Source organism: Coccinella septempunctata, chromosome 9 (assembly GCF_907165205.1).
Source record: "Coccinella septempunctata chromosome 9, icCocSept1.1, whole genome shotgun sequence".
Classification (NCBI taxonomy): domain Eukaryota; kingdom Metazoa; phylum Arthropoda; class Insecta; order Coleoptera; family Coccinellidae; genus Coccinella; species Coccinella septempunctata.
The window spans coordinates 10,283,495-10,300,571 of record NC_058197.1 but is presented as its reverse complement, the minus strand read 5'-3'; positions in this window follow the sequence as shown (position 1 = coordinate 10,300,571).

Below are 17,077 nucleotides of genomic sequence, written 5' to 3'. Positions count from 1 at the left end.
TTTTCGACATCAAATTATTCGAAAACGGCGCATTATACGAGAAAATATGAAGAATACTTTTATTTTACAAAACTTTCAAATATTCATTTTATATCGTCCAACTTAGTTGGGTTCTTTGAATTTTTGGTACGTAATGGTCATAATGAGAAAATTGGGTGATATTTTGTCTTCGAAAAAGATTAATCAAATAAATCGAATACTATATTCCGAAATTCATTTCATTCGATGAAACCGTTTGATACAACTAAAAATAACAGTATGTATTTTTCAAACTGAGCCGATTCGGAAAAAAATTGAAAAGAAAAAATGTGTTCCTTTTGACTTCAGGAAACTACCGTTGAAATATTTGTCAAAGGCTCACCCTGTATGTACATCAGGTCATTATTTGCATGTAGTGAATAAAAGATAAATTGCTGAGATAATTTTTCCCCTATTTTTTTCCTTTGAGATTAAAATTGCATGCAGTAAGGTGAACAAAAGTCTTGAAAATTACTTTTCAAGTATCTACAGTAGAATCCGATTATTATGACGCCGGCTATATTGACCAATCGCTTATTATGACGCAATTGCAGTGTTAAGTTTGGTTTCATTCAAAACTCCTTACAACAGGGTTCGGATTTAATGACTTCGCTTATAATGACATGTCGCTTACAATGACATGATTTCAGATACAACAACATTATTTGTAGAAAATTTATCCGGTTATAGTGACATCTCGATCGTTTTCTCAAGCCACCCCACCCCTTTTCATGCGACGAGGTTTGATACGATACGAGATATATCAGATTTTTTTGTGAAAACGAAAAAGTTCTTCATATTTAGCTGGTAATTTTAAATTTTTTCAATAAAGGAAACATATAATTTGTCGTTTTTCTCTCAACTTGAATCCATAAAAAATATCATCAATTTTGCTTTTTGTGACTTCCGGTTATTATGACGTGTTTTTCATTTCCCCTCGATGTCATTATAAGCGGATTCTACTGTAGTACCTATATGTAACGTTTATTGAAATTGTCATCATTTTCACCACATCTATTTAAAATATTTTCATTAAAGCATGCCGCATTTCTGAGACGCGTGATCAAATTTCTTCACATGAAAGCTCAGATCAATTTCCCGATTGACTGTTATCATCGCCATTGAGATAATGTAAGAGTTTTCCGTGAAGAAATGCAACAACTGGGATTTTGTGATGATTAAACACGTTACCAAAGAGTTATTTCATCTATATCTCGAAAATGGTCAATTTCAGACATATGCATCGGGTTTCATAAAACTGTGATTGCCCGATCAACGATTTGATAGTCATTCGATTTCTCAAACGAAATCACTGAGATCTTTCATTTCTTAATATATAGAAAAAGTAGCAAATGAGAATAATTGAATGGATGTATGAACATCGTAATTAGATGCGAGAATGATATTCTGAATGATCATGACTGAATTATCGATTGAAAACAAATTGACGTCTATTCGTCCATCAAGCGTTGATTCCCCGATCAAGCTGTATGAAACCCGGGGATAGTAAATAACTGAACTTTTCATTGCTATGATCATATATGTGATCATCCCGATTAGAAAATACATATTTGAATAATATATCTAATATGTCTGAAGGGATATCACACTTATAGGTACTTACTGGTAAGATCGGGGTACTTTTCGTCACATTTGGCAACATTGCGAAAAAATCGAATTCCCCATTTCTTACCCATCACGTTTCTCGAAAACCTTTTTTTAACGACCCACGTGGATCGCCTTAGCTGTTTCGCCCTCAAAAAACACGTTTATCAATTTATCCAGCGCCCATTAAGACTTGACGCAACATTTGTATCTGAAACCGTACGTCATCTTCACCGCGAGGTATTAAATGGGCATTAAATCTGTGTAGGTAGAGTGCCATGGCCGAAACAAAAGAAGCGGTCGACAGGCAGTGCTGCCACCCACGGCGCTGGCCGGGTAACAAATGGAACTAGCCATGTTACCGCCACCGAGGCACCTAATACGTTCTGATATATTCCTCTATGGTCGGATCGCGAGGGACTCGCGGACTGTTATATACCGGTCGGACTGTTGTTTCTCAGGGGCGATTGACAGACGCCATCGATTTCAGTGACTTATCTTCGTGGAGAAAAGCTGACTGCGTGTAGAAGGGTTTCAATAGCTCCAGCAGATCGGTAGCCAAAGCGTATGCATATTATCTAACGAATTGCTGTGAAATTCTTCCTTGTTGGCTGCGCAAAATTTTATTTTTGAATTTTCTATGGTTCCATTTACATTCTTAAGAAATTTCTATGCTCATCTACTATGAGCCTACCTACCATGAGGCCTATTAGCACCAATCCCCCTTAAAATGAGTACTTAACTAAGCGTAGTTTAAAGTTAATAGACGCTTAATTTTATTGTCAGTTGCACGACTGCGGCTTAACAGAATCTTAAGTAAGGGGCCCTTAAGTTTTTATATCTAGTGATATTTCAGTTTTTTATTTTGGTGCAACTTCATTCTAGTCTAATAAAGCCTTTTCATTGGTTGGCCGGTAGCCGATGATCGTTGTCATTTCATTAACCTAACTTTATTGTCCTGTCAGTCAGTGTCAAGTAAGCTCTTATATTATTATCAAAGAGTGACAAGTTTGTGTTGCTGAATTAGCATTATTATTGATAATGAAATGGATTGTCAAATAAAAGGAACTTGACGTTATTAGAAAAACCACAGCAGTTCTGCAGCCAGTTTATGAGTTCAACAAATTATTTTAGGTTAGAATCCCGCCCTTAAATTCCTAAGTGGTCGTTACAGGAGCGCTTAAATTCAAGGCTAGCTTTAGGCATTTAAATGTCCATGCAACGTAATTTAAGTTAAGGGTTCATTTTAAGGGGCACTTAACACTAAGTGCGTTTGGTGCAAACGGGTCTAAATGGCATACAGATGGTTTGAATGAAACTATAGGGTATGGTACCGGATGCTTACTTTCGGAGCGTTTCTCAGTTAGAGTGCTGAAGGAAACTCAACGAATTATTCAAGAATAACAAGGTCTGTTTAACTTGCCAGCGAAGGAGCATAGACACCTATCATTGGCCTGGAACCTTTCTGTGATATAAGAAATTAGGAAAATGTACCTATACAGTAAAGAGTTTCAGGAGAAGGAGAAGAACCAAACAAATAATCTTCCGAAATTGAAACATTCTAAAAAGTTCCGGAACTTTAACACTGCAAGATCTAATGGTGCCTGTCCACCTGTGACAAAATAGTCTCAAGGCCAGTCTCAAGCACTCTCCGACACAAGTCAATACTAGTCTCCGAGAGTGGACGTGTCTCAATTGCTAAAATGAACAACGCCCTGAGATTAATCTCGAAACTTTATCTCGAGAATTTATCTCAGGTGGACACTAACCATAAGAAGTATCGGATCTCAGCAAGAATAAGCATCACCTCCTTATTGAACTGACCACTGCCTGTTCTATGTGGAGGAGCATGAAACTCAAGATCACCTGGTGACAGAATGCATCGCCACAGACAAGTAACCTAACCTAACCTAACCATAAGAAGTATCGGATATCAGCAAGAATATGCAACTCCCCCTTATTGAATTCCTTCCAGGGCATTGCCACCTCAGGAAGAACCTAATGGGAATGTATCTAGCAGAAACTGACGACTACCTGTTCTGTGTGGAGGAGCATGAACTCAAGATCACCTGGTGACAGAATGCATCGCCACTGACAAGTAACGCGAAACATTTTTAGGGCAAAAAATTTGCAGGAGCGAGGAGATTACCTCCTTGAAGCCAGATACTGGATTTCATTAGAACTCCGGAACTGGCGCCGAAAACAGCTCTGATGGTGGGCATAATAGATCTCAAGGTCGCAGTGCAACGCAACCCCCTTTAAAATCTCCTCTGAGTTCGGTAGCCACTAAACCTAATCTGCTTCTTCATGGATCCAGGGCATTCTTCCCATGGGTCGTAGTTGCCTATTCTTCTAAGTTCTAAGCTTTACTCTTTATGAATTCTGTAATGGTTTTCTATTTTCAACCTCGATAGGTTTGCCTTTATCTAACAAACTAGGTTGCATTGCATCTACTGAACATGGTATTAACTTGTTTTCCATCGTATGAATCCTTTCGAAATAATTTTTTTGCAGTGAATTCCTTGGCAACTGATACACAGGTCAGCTGAGGTCTAGGACACCTTTCATTATTGTCAGTTTTGTCCCTTTCGACCTGTGACTCCATCGACCTATTTCAATCGCTTGCTTCATATCGCTCTTCCAAGTTTTTTCAGGCGATTCGGTTTTTTTCAGTAGTAGTACTATTCGGCTACTTTATCCATAACCTAGTTCAATTTTCACTTAACGTTCCTACCAGTAGTTCATTCAATCGGCAGCCTCTTTCAATATTCCTGCTATATAACCTATTACTTCGATACTTCGATGTCAGCTGCTTTTCCAGTGCTATCTGTGTACTTATAATGCAAGCATTGGATTCTTAGGTACGTCATGGATTTAAATATTGAAGAGTACAGGACCTAGTACTGACCCTTGGGGAACTCCTGCTCCCAGATATCTTGCGGTTGAGCCATTGCCGTTTATTTTTATGTAAATGCTTCTGTTCTCAGAGATTCCCTCAATGATTTGCATAGTCTCATCGAATATCTTATTTTGTATTCAGGTATATTAATTCCTCATGCCATACTTTGTCTATAATGCTCTAGAGACTTCCAGTAGGTAATACAAAGCCAGATGCTTGTTTTGTTTTTGGAATCCTTCTGTAATGTATTCTGTATGCCTCAATAATTAAAGCAAATGATGATCCAACTTATAATTTCTTAGGGCTACTTGCGATTGTGTGCCCTCTTGTGACTGAAGGGATCCAACCGTGACCTACACTCCGGGCATGGATTGTCACCAACCAGATCTGGCCGCCGCTGTATTCTTCTCGAGTCTCCATTATAACTGTGCGCCATAGACCTCCATTGTGACCTGTCTAATGCTAGTTGCTCCCAGTTATGATTGGTATTAACTGATTTTAGGGATTGATGCAGTATATCCTTAAACCGCTTATACTGGCCTTCTGGTTTCCGAGCTATACAGAGCTATATATTTTGGGGAGTATTGTGTCTTGCATCCCCAGAATGTGGCCGCTCCATCTGAGTCGGCTCCTTGTTACTTGACTCTCAATTGTTGCACAACTCGTTTGCAAGACTTTTGCATTTGATACTTTGTTGAACCATGTAGGTACCTATATTACAATACAGTGTGAACGAGGAGAAAAAGTCTTTTTGTCCCACAATCTGCATTAGCTGTTAATGACGGCTAAAGTTTCGATACATTCAAAACAGTATCATTTTCATTTTCATGAAAAGATACAATTTACATTGCTGAAATACTTCCTATCTTGTCAAAATCAACCAAATCAAATGGCGTCAAGCCGTTTAAAATGGAATAAACAACTAGTGAGTTATAACTCTTGATACAGTCGGAGAAATTATGAATGAACGTTCATTAACTCACTTGTTTAATACAGCTACAGTGTATTTACCGAAAAGTCGAAACAACGTATTTCCAAACTTCATCACCCTTAAATACCTCATAACCTCCATTTACCAAAGTCATCCTCGTGAAATGAACATACTGAAAGAAGAAGCAGATGTGCTCGGGCCCTTAGTGCACCAAATTGGAACTAACCGAAAGGTGTAAACACATGTATCGATTCCCGAACGAATACAAGTCATTAATTCAGATCATTATCTAGCCTTAGGATCTACGCCAATGGACATCCGTGACCAGGGTCCGATGAGGCACTGGCGCCACCACACGGATTCCTGGCATTCCTCCAAACTGCTGCAATTACATGTCAGTATCGGGTAGATTTTCAGGTTGGGCATGGGTATCTTGATGGAAGAATTTGGTCTGATCATTTCAGGAATAGCCAAAAAGTTTTCAAGAATCAACCGAGAAAGAGTTTTCCTTAAAGAATGGATATTACCAGGCAGATTATCGAAATTGTCTGTTGACTAATGGTGTCAAGGGTGCAGAAATTTAGAATTTTTTTTCAATTCATGTTTTCACGTTTTTCAAATTAGATTCTGATGTTTCGTTCATCGATAATGCTGCCATATTTATTGTTGTTCTCCCATGGATAAACGATCGAGAGTCTTATTAATCGATGATGAACAATTAGAACCATCGGCGTCGGCTCCATTTTGTCGTTAATTGCGGCAAGTTTTAGAAAATTGGGACCTCCGGCGAAGGTCTGTGTGAAAACAGAGATAGGGTCAGAGGTTACTCGATGCTTAATCATCTCAAGCTAAGACGTTAATTACCGATATGTATGCAAAGTGAAACATTTTTCCTGTTCACGAGGCGGCTGGTGTGGATGATGACCACGTTAATTGATCCAGACAGTTCGGTTGATTGTTTCCGAAATTGGATCTGATATGAGTGGACTTTATATCTGCCATAATAATGAAATTATTTTCTGGATAGGTATGCAGCGGGGTGCCTCATCTAACAAACGACTCGTTATGTTCCCAAATCTTTCCTAAAAATCATAAGGTATTAATCTTTATGGCATTCAAATTCACATTAATTACTTCTCATCTGTTAAATAATGTCATTGTTATGTATAATTTCATTATATGATGACACATCTGATAAAAATCTATGAGGTATCAATATCTCGTGTATCATGAATCTAGCCACAAACACGTACCTATATCCATTCTATATCTGCAGGATATTTATCTGATAATCATTAGTTATAAATTCAATAGATATATGAAAAGTGGGTGAAATATGCATGCTATAGATATCTTGGATATCTTTGAGATACAAGATACACATTTCTCTTAGCGACGATCACCAAGAGAGACCAAAGGACCAAGGAGACTCGTGCTCGTCCTCGACAAAGATTTTTAAATTTTCGGTTTCATTCAACTTATTCTGTTGATGCTATAATAGCATGAAAAATTTTAGCAAATGGAAATTGAAATTCAAAGGACCTGTAATATACAGGGTGAGTTATTGACTCCGCTTCAGAATCAGCTCGGTTTAACTGATACAGGCTGTTGAGAAAGGTTATTTTTAGTTCTATCTCACAAACAGTTATATGGAATGAAATGATTTTCGGAATATTCTTCCAGTTTTCTCATTATGACCATTACTTACCTTAAAAATACCAATAATTCAAAAAACCCAACTCTTGAAACTAAGTTATTGGTCGCTGTCTAATCAATATATGAACTTTTTGTAAAATAAAAGTTTTCTCTATATTTTCTCGTATAATGCGCCATTTTCGTGTAATTCCATGTTCAAAAATAAAAGAGTATCTGTGAAATTGGAAAAATTGGTTATTTTGAGTGAATACAACTAATTTTAAAAGATCCGCAGTTGAGTAGTTTCACAGATTTATTTAGTTATTCTGAAGGTAATTTTATTTTTCCAGGAGTGGCATAGCTCATTATGAAAACTTAAAATGGCTTTATCTTTTTATCAGGGCCGAATCGGAAAAAATGTATGAGAAAAAACTGTTTCTTTTTATCTCTAGAATTTACTGTTGAAATATTTGTACGAGTCGAAGACTCACCCTGTATAAAGCCTTCTATTCAAACAACTGAAACGCAACTGAGTGCTTCATTGTCGCAGGGAAATTTCAATTTTATTTAATTCATAGAAAGTATGCTTTCGAATGTCAGAAAAATGTCAAATTGCTAATTTGATTTCTTCAGCGGAATATTTTTAATATTGTTCGTTAAACTGTAACACTCTGTTTATAAGTTTTTTCCATAGCTATAACTTTTCGAAAAATATTTAGTCGTATCGCTATATTTCGATCATTAGTGTATGTAGCAGTAGTTATGAATGACTGTGTACTGTATTATCATTGAATGATAAATAAAAATATTTCCTCAAAACTAATGAGAATAACTGTCCTTAGGAAGTCTTCAACAAGTAGAGAATAGTTCATTTCACCAATTTATTGAAGCCCAATAGAGGGTTTTGCTGGCATTTCTTTTCTTGGCTTGTTACCGGAATTGTTCTGAAATAAAGACCTATTATTATTATTATGCTGCAGAAAGCAAGATCCTAATTCAGTTGAATCGTTACAGCTGCATCACTTAACGATCTATTCAGTTTTTCAGAGTGAACGGTGAACGCCCAAATGAATGAAAAATTTATGAAATATATCAAAGGTCACCGGCTTCACATAAATATACCTTGAAAGTTTTTACCAAGTGCGTTCGTTTCGGTATGTTAATTTCAGTAGAGTGAAGAATGTTTTCGATGAAAACAACTTATTTTTTCGTACTTCTGTAATCTTGTATGGGAAAAAAAGGAACAGGGGTTATGAATACGGAGAAATGATCTCAAAATTCGGAAGCAAAAATGTCCAAAATGCTCATGAGACTACTAGACCCCTGCGAAACTTTCTTGGTCTCTTATATTCTGATGTATTTTATGTTTGCGGGAATATCCATATACAGGGTGAGTCTTTGACTCGTACAAATATTTTAACAGTAGATTCTTGAGGTCAAAAGAAACTCGGTTTTCCTATACCATTTTTTCAATTCTGCCCTGATAAAAAGATTTTAATGTTAATAATGGGCTATGCCACTCCTGGAAACTGCCTTAAGAATAACTAGCTAAATCTGTGATACTACACACCTATTGATCTCTTAAACAGAGTTGCATTCAGAAAAAAGTACCCAATAGTCCAAATATCGCAGATATTTTTTATTTTTGAAAATCAAATTACTCGAAAACAGCGCATTATACGAGAAAATATGAGGAATATTTTTATTTTACAAAACGTTCAAATATTCATCAGATAGCGTCCAACTTAGTTACAAGAGTTGGGTTCTTTGAATTTTTGGTATTCTTATGGTACGAACTGTTCATAATGAGAAAGCTAGAAGACGTGGGTGCTATCTTGTGTTCGAAAGAGATTCAACAAATAAATGAAAAACTATACTGCATTCACATTTATTTTAGCAGTCGGTTGGCCATGAAATAATTTTGTTAAGTTTTAGTAACTATAGAACGGAGTAGGTAAGGTTGGCACTCATGAAATGTCGTTAATGTCATAACGCCGTTGCCACAACTAATATCAATTTTTATCACGAAAATGCCGAAAGTGATTGAAAAAAGAGACAGGGTTTCAGGAAGTGCTATTAAGAATTCAGGTCCGCCCATTTAAATAGTTATACCCTGATATTCTAAAATCCACAATACGTCAGACGGTAGCGAACATATTCAATGTAAGAGAATTTATATAATGTTCCATCTGAATCTAAACGACTTATATTTCATCTGAAAATTTCCACAATCAGAAAGATTGTGAATGAAGAGGATGACAAAGAACGTCCTTCTATTGGGAAACCCAAAAAAGTGGTGGCATTTGAGAATTTCATGTTTGAGTGAATTAATGCCAAAAGTTTACTACAGGATTTTCGATTAATGTCGTAGAATAAGTTCCCGAAAATTGATTTTTCAATTTTCCATTTGACTTGTCCTATACATTGTAAATGTCTTAAGGTACCAATAAATACCTAATAATTATTATTATAACAATGTATTAAGATGAACAGCCACAAATACGCGCCAGTTGTCCAGTTAATTTTTTATTCATGTGAAATTTTTGTTCAAATGTGAAGTTCATCTTGACTTGAAACTTCCTTCAATTCCTTTTACTTATATTGATGCAAGATGTTTTTTTTTTGAAGAATTTATCATTCTTGTAATTATCTGTTAATTCCTTCGGGAGATACCCATTCCCAATCACTGCAACATATGTATTTCTTCGGGTTAATATTTTCGAAATCTACAACTGATGTAACGTATTCAAACTTCAGCCAAAGAAGATAAGGAGCATTAACTCTCCTCAAGCTAGTGCATATTATGATATTATACTGATCTCTTGTATTTTCCATGCAAATAACTGGATTTGGTATGCCTTCAATCAGTTTGTATAAATTTCAATTATGTTCGTCACATATTTTCCGAAGAGATTCGACATTGTGATAAAATACGTAATAACAGAAACTTTTACGTAGAACGGGCAACATAGCGTTGATTTAAAACCCAAAAATGTTTTGACAAGCGTCATAACCCCACATTTTCGTACTATACAGAGTGAAATGTGTCAAATTTCCATGGCCAACCAACTGCTAAAATAAAAATGAATGGAGTATATATTACGAAATTCATTTTGATCGATGAAACCGTTTGCGAGATAGAACTAAAAAAAAATTTTTATGGGTGTTCATCAGCTTGTATCTTTTAAACCCAGACGATTATTAAAAAATGGTAGAGGAAAAAAGTGTTTGCTTTGACCTCAAGAATCTGCTGTTAAAATATTTGTATGAGTCAAGGACTCACTCTGTATATTTTCAATGGATTTACTCGGTACCAAAAAAGATAAACAGGGCTATTTGGGAACTTTCGTCCGAACTCCTCAACTTTGAAGGCCAAATATTGTTCGTGGCAATCTTCTGTCACCTTCACAATAAATGGGATGGCCTTTAATTGAATTCGAATAAGGTTGCCCTTGAATCGGTGATATATCGACGAAAGAAGTCGTGTGAGAGTATAGCAGTTATCTCAGCTCCCAACCCAACACGAACCACAGAAACGATGCACGTCCGATCGCGAGACACAGATATGAAACGTCTCAAACATCGAAACTACTAATTAACAAGGTATCGATTACCATTATCGCTGGCCCCAATCGGACGATTACAACCCGAAATTTCGGATACCCCATCCAGCAATCCCGCGGACGTCTTAATCATGCCCCCTCGACCGTCACGGACGGCCTACCGCGATCGATCAAGATGTTTTAACGGCGATTCACCGGCCGTACATCACCATCAGGGTGGCCGTGGCCGATTTGCCCTCGAGAAACCCCAAAAACTACGCGTGCAGCGCCGTTTTAATGGATCGGACCCGTTCATTTCTTAATTATCGCTAGTTGTTTGTGTGTGTTCCAGGATTAAACGCGACGCGCACAGAAGACGGCCATAACTCTTCGATATCGGACCTCTGTCTGTGATCCGGCCAATGGCGGGGCGTGAGCCCCGTGAGCCGTACGGGGCTGCGTTCAGGAAGTGACGATTGACGAGGGGGTTGGAGTGCGTGAATTTCGAACGTGCTGTGCGAACTATCAACTTCAAGGCTGACGTTGATGCGTTAGGGTGGATTCGATGCCAATCTAGCCACTTGACTTGACCACAGTTGACCTATCGGCTCCTACTTCGCAAATGTGGGTTAAGCTGTCAACAAAACAAGAACATAATTGCGTTATCACTACTATCTACTTCTTCGGATAATGATTTTTTATGTATTCTGTAGGTACAAGGCACCAACTCCGTTATCCTTTTGTTTATTTATCTTTTACAGTTTTTTTATAACTCATTATTGATGTTTTATCCACGCTTATGAACCGTATAAGTATCGCATTATGCACTAGTGGAATAATGAAAAGTACAAATATGTAGCAATAACATTTTACTTATTTATTATTAGCAATCTCAAGGACTTGTAGTGGTAATCGATTTCAGAAGGTGAAGAGTCTTTTGAATCTCTAAAATCAATGTATGTCTGCTCTTGTGAGGAATGACGAGTAGCAGAGAAAACTTGGATTTTCCTCCTTAGATAATAATCGTACACCATCTATGAGTTTCTACTACAGCTTTTTCTTCACGTTACCTTTTGATTTTATAAGATTAGGTAAAAGCCATCATTTAATTGCAGAATATAATGGAAAATATATTGGCTTTGATCCTATGCTTTTTCCTAACGTGAATAGATAAATTACTCTGGCAAATGTAGAAGATTTGAATGTTTCCCTTTTCGTGAATTCACTTGACGTTTTTTTCATAAAGTTATTGCGATAGAATTAAATTTTTTACACTATGATTTCAGTTTTGTTTCAAGAGGAGGTAATAGTGGTTTAATGTTATCGAGAAATATAAAATGCTAACCAGCAAACACCGAGTGTTTATGGAATCTTGAGATTTTGCAAGGTTTTTAATTCACAGAACGAATGTTATATAATAATTGAGGTGTGATACAAATCATTTTGAAATTCCAAAAACAACCTGAAATGAATTCTGGGTTGAAATTAGTTACAATTTTGATCTAGATCATCGACCTGTGGATATCTTAACATCCAGAAAAGCTGATAAAGAGATAAAAAGAATAAATATTATGCATGTAGATAAAGTAGGTCAAAGTCTTTTCAGATTAAAAACTCAAGATGAAGACTCAGACTATTGATAAGGAAATACACGTTGATTCATAACTATTGGGACATAGGCTAAGGGCAGGTTGTTTGGACCAAAATATGGCGATAGGACCAAATATACCTGAATAAAATATTGCTGTGAAAAAAGATAGAGGGCGTTAAAGTTGAACTTTTTATAAGGGGACAGAATAATATTTTTTTCGAAGTTCGAAAGTCCTTCATTAAAAAAATTTGATAAGGCATAGAAGTCGGAGGAGGCCACATAGAACACTTGATTTAAATTTTTTCTTTTTATGTTACATTGTTTTTAATTATGCTCTATCGTCGAAATAAATGAATAAAGTAAATCGTTTCTTCAAATCCCCTTCCGATGCTCTGAACTGTTCAATTGTGTTTTTCTTTAAAACAGGTGAAGAAATATACAGTGAAATTATTAGCAAAAAACGAAAAAAAATTCAACTTTAACGCCCTCTATCTTTTTCCACAGCAATATTTTATTGAGGTATATTTGGTCCTATCGCCATATTTTGGTTCACACAATCTGCCCTTAGCCTATGTCCCAATAGTTATGAATCACTCTGTATACCATGCTTAAGAATTCGGATATAAATAAAATATACTTGTCCCAAGTCTCCCACCGATTTGGAAGGCTTGGGACACAGGTTGAAATTCACTGATTTCTCAACTCTCTAATGAAATAGGTGACTTGGGACGGTGTATAGTTTTGAAAAATTAGAATTTGTGATTACATAGTTGGAATTCGGTAAGGAAATTAAATAATACATCCCCATTACATTTATTAAACTAGTCAACAAAAATAAATTTATTAATAATCATATTATATTAAATATAAAACAATTATTTACTTATACCAAAGTTATATATTTATGTGAAAACCTCAAAGAGATATTTATACACTCTACTAGCAAGACTAGATTTAAATGTGTGCAGATTCCTACAGCTAGGAAAAAAATTAGTGACGAATGTTGCTATGCTTGTGCTATTAAAATTGCACTAGAACAATTTTCATCATGAGCTCAAAACATTAAATAAATGAAATAAGAAAATGAAAATTAAGCAATGGGTAGCAGCAAATGAAGAAACTTCACTATTAAAGAAAAAAATTCACCAAAGCTTTGGTGTGATAATTTTTGTAATTCGAATAAATCTATTAGAATCTTCTTTAGATTATTTAGCTTTGAGTAGTCTTAAGTTGCATAATTGTATAATTTTGTAGTTTTCTTTTTTTTCTAACCAGTCCTGTGAACAGGTAGCGTAGCCTACCTCTACAGGTATATTTTGCAATTGTTAATGCTCTTGTGAATATAAATATCTGGTTTGAATAAATAAATATTACAGCGAAAGTAAATATATTGCAACTCAAATATACAAAAAACTTAACAAAACAAGACAACTTTGATTTCTTTCATTCTTTGGTGATTTCTTCGTGGAAATAATGTAAATGAATATCCTGCGAAAAATAGGAATATTTTCTGCTGGCAATGCGCCGCTTGTATCTATTCGGCATTGTCCCCTATAAAACAACAAAATAAATGAATGAGATCCGTGTTGCCGTTTGATTTGTAAACAACCTTGTTTCATGACATATCTAATATCCCAATATCCCACGTATCTAGAAAAAAAAAACACATGCACAAAGTGATATCATGCACAGGACACTAAGAACTATAAGGGCCATAAAAAACGCACCTTTACTCTTCTGAATTCGTTAGTTTTTCCTGTCAATTCAAACGGTCTGATCACGGCAAACTTAACAGGAATTAATTGTTAAACTAACCGAAAAGACGATACACGATCTTATAAGTTTGCCCCTTCACTCATAAATGGTAAGAAACAAAGAAACCTGCAAGGGGGGTAATTGTCCCTAGTTACAGGACTGTCCCAAGTCACCCGAATCTACCGGTACTTTAGAAAAGACTTTCTCATTAATATGTTTTATCTTCTTCTCATCAAACAAGTTATACATTTTAAGTAAGCCAAATCGTAAACTGCCTTTTACTTGTTGGGAATTACTGTCAAAAGAACATTACCTGCTGTCACTTCAATATCGCTTGGCAGCTCCTCAGAACTTGAATCATTTTGTGAATTTTCTAATCGGTTGTGACGTTTCTGTTGAATTAGGCAACAAATCATGATCTGTCCTAGGATCTCCTCATCTTCAATCCACATACCAGCTAGATAATATAGAGGTACGTCATGGACGTAGTCACAGATCCAGGTCTACGTCATTGGGCCCCCAGGCCTGCTATAATCGAGTTGGGGTAACGTCACGGCAAGTGATGATTTCGCTAACAAGGTGCTCAAGAAATAGGAGGGCTGGCCTCGTATAATCACAGGTTTATAGACACGGTTATAAGTCATGCTGGGAGGTCCGATATTGATATACCTGGGTTGTCTATACGCACCAGGACGAGGAGGACGCCGTGGCTGCGGCTGCCGATGTTTATGATTGAAATTATCAACATGACCGGACCATGGGAAGAAGGGTTTGTTGGAGCTGCGCCAGATAATGCTAGGTTGAAGGAAAGATAAGAGGTATCGTGTTACGAAGTTGCATAGGAAGATGATCGTCCGTTCTTGTGATTTACGCAGAGCAGGAACTGCACAGACCACTTCACTATTTTCTTTAGAATTAAGAATAAAACACTCAGTTGAAATTACACCTCCAAAAGGTCAAAACGTATCTTCTCTATTGGAGTACGTCAATTGAATGATATTCATGTCATTTGACATTAAGAAATATATGGAATATTTCCTGGGAAATGTAGCTTATATTTTGGTTTGGATGCTGTTCTTTCGGAATGATAGGAGAAGAAGATTACTCTATTGTAGCATGACCAAATGACCAATGACCAAGGTCTTCCAGTTCCAGCCTGAGGAGATAAACCTTGAAGTTTATATAAACCGCATGTTGTGGTCGACAAGCAATCGAGAGGGAGGGTAGAAACGTTCGAATTCATGGTAGTAACACTACCCTGGATATCAGTATCAATCAATATTTGTTTATTTGCATATCAATGAATGCAATGTACCTGAATTAATTTAATTTATTATTCATCTTTGCAGGCGTTATTCATTTTATGATTGGTTCAAACTTCCACGAGGATTGTGCACTAGGCGATTTGATAAAATTGCTTTTCACAGCTCAAATAGGAATGAGTGATTCGATGAAATATATTCAGAAGTGAGATGGAGGTTTGGATACAAATTTTATAATAAAAGAAAAAGCTTTTTTGGTCTTTGACAACATTCACGTGAAAAAATATTTGTTCATCTCTATGAACAAAGGTCAGTTACTCATATAAAAAGAGTGACTAGAGGCTTGCAATAATTTATAAAATTGGATTCTTTATTGTCACAGATAGAAACAATAACAAGAATTAATTTAAAATATATAGGTAAAGGTAGTCATAGAAGTTAGCGAAAAAATATCAGTCACTGAATATAGCCAATAGTTGGAGAGCCTACGATGCTAAATCGGGATTTACTCGAGCATCGTTTAGACCTACTGAATTTCGAAGATAAGATGGTGGAAAGAAGAAAAAAAGGTTCTTTGATGTATGCACTTTCAGCGGTGGGGAAAGCGTCTGCAGGTTTTAAAAAATCGTCAGGTGTACAAACCCTAGCGTGTCAGATTGAGATACTGTATATGCCCTACGTGTCTCTGATAATAAATTTAGGTTAATCTGACAGTTTGCGTAGTGAATCTGGCCGTACGGATGAGTTGAAAATGGTAAAAAAAAAATTTCGAGCTAGTAACATTTTCAGAGGATATACCTATTAATTGGACCAGAGGAGGCTACTTCTCAAGAGACTGACAATTCGGACGTGACAGATTTTCATACAGATGGTTAATCTCGGTGTTGCAGACGTGTTGACCAATTAATCTGACACTAATCAGGGGGAGGGTTTCTTAAGCCGACAGTTTGAAGATGATAACAATGCTCTTTTTTTATATCTCCCTTCCTGTACCGGTATTCATTATAAAAGTTGTAGATAATAAAATTCTAATTCTAAATTTCTAAAATTTTGTCTGAAGCAATTTTACATACTCTCAACCGTTTTCGAATTAGAAGCTGATGAGGGCTAGGAGCTTAGCCTCACATGCGAAAGGTCAAGGTCAATGTAGAATATCCGTCTGATGTACATTCATCCCCATATATCTCGAGAACGTTTGAACGTAGAAAAAATTGCTTCGAACAAAATTTGTAGATAATGTTATGCTCTATAACTTTTATAAAGAATGCAAAAACAATTTGAAGCCCAGAAGAGGAGATAATTGAAAAAATCTGATTTTTGTGGCTTTTATTGTTTTGAGTTGCTACAACTGTCAAATTACATTTTTGTCCGTTAGTTATGAGTCATGAGTTTCAAAATAAGGAAAAAAGCCACCGCGATAGAGAATGTATACCTGAATTGAACTTTTTTCGAACTGACGTTCGTTTGGCAAGTGACAGTTAGGCAACGTGTCCCAAGAAATCACTGGCATCATGCCATTGGTGAAATAAATTACAAGATTTCCTTATTAACATTCCTGAAATATGCAAAGATAGATGATATACCTCAAGTATTAATACTACTTGGAAATTATATTAATAACTCAAACATTACCCTATATATAGTTTAGTTCAGCAAATCGTACTTATATGGATCTATCAAAGGGACGATATTAGAAGACTATCAACCCTAAATTAAACGTTTACCCCATGTGAATCCCCCAAGAATAATAGATAGATGCTTTATTTCCAAATGAGCCGGTATAGTTTAGGTTTGCAAAGATAGTACAGAAACTTGGAATTATGCAATATTTAGTAGCTC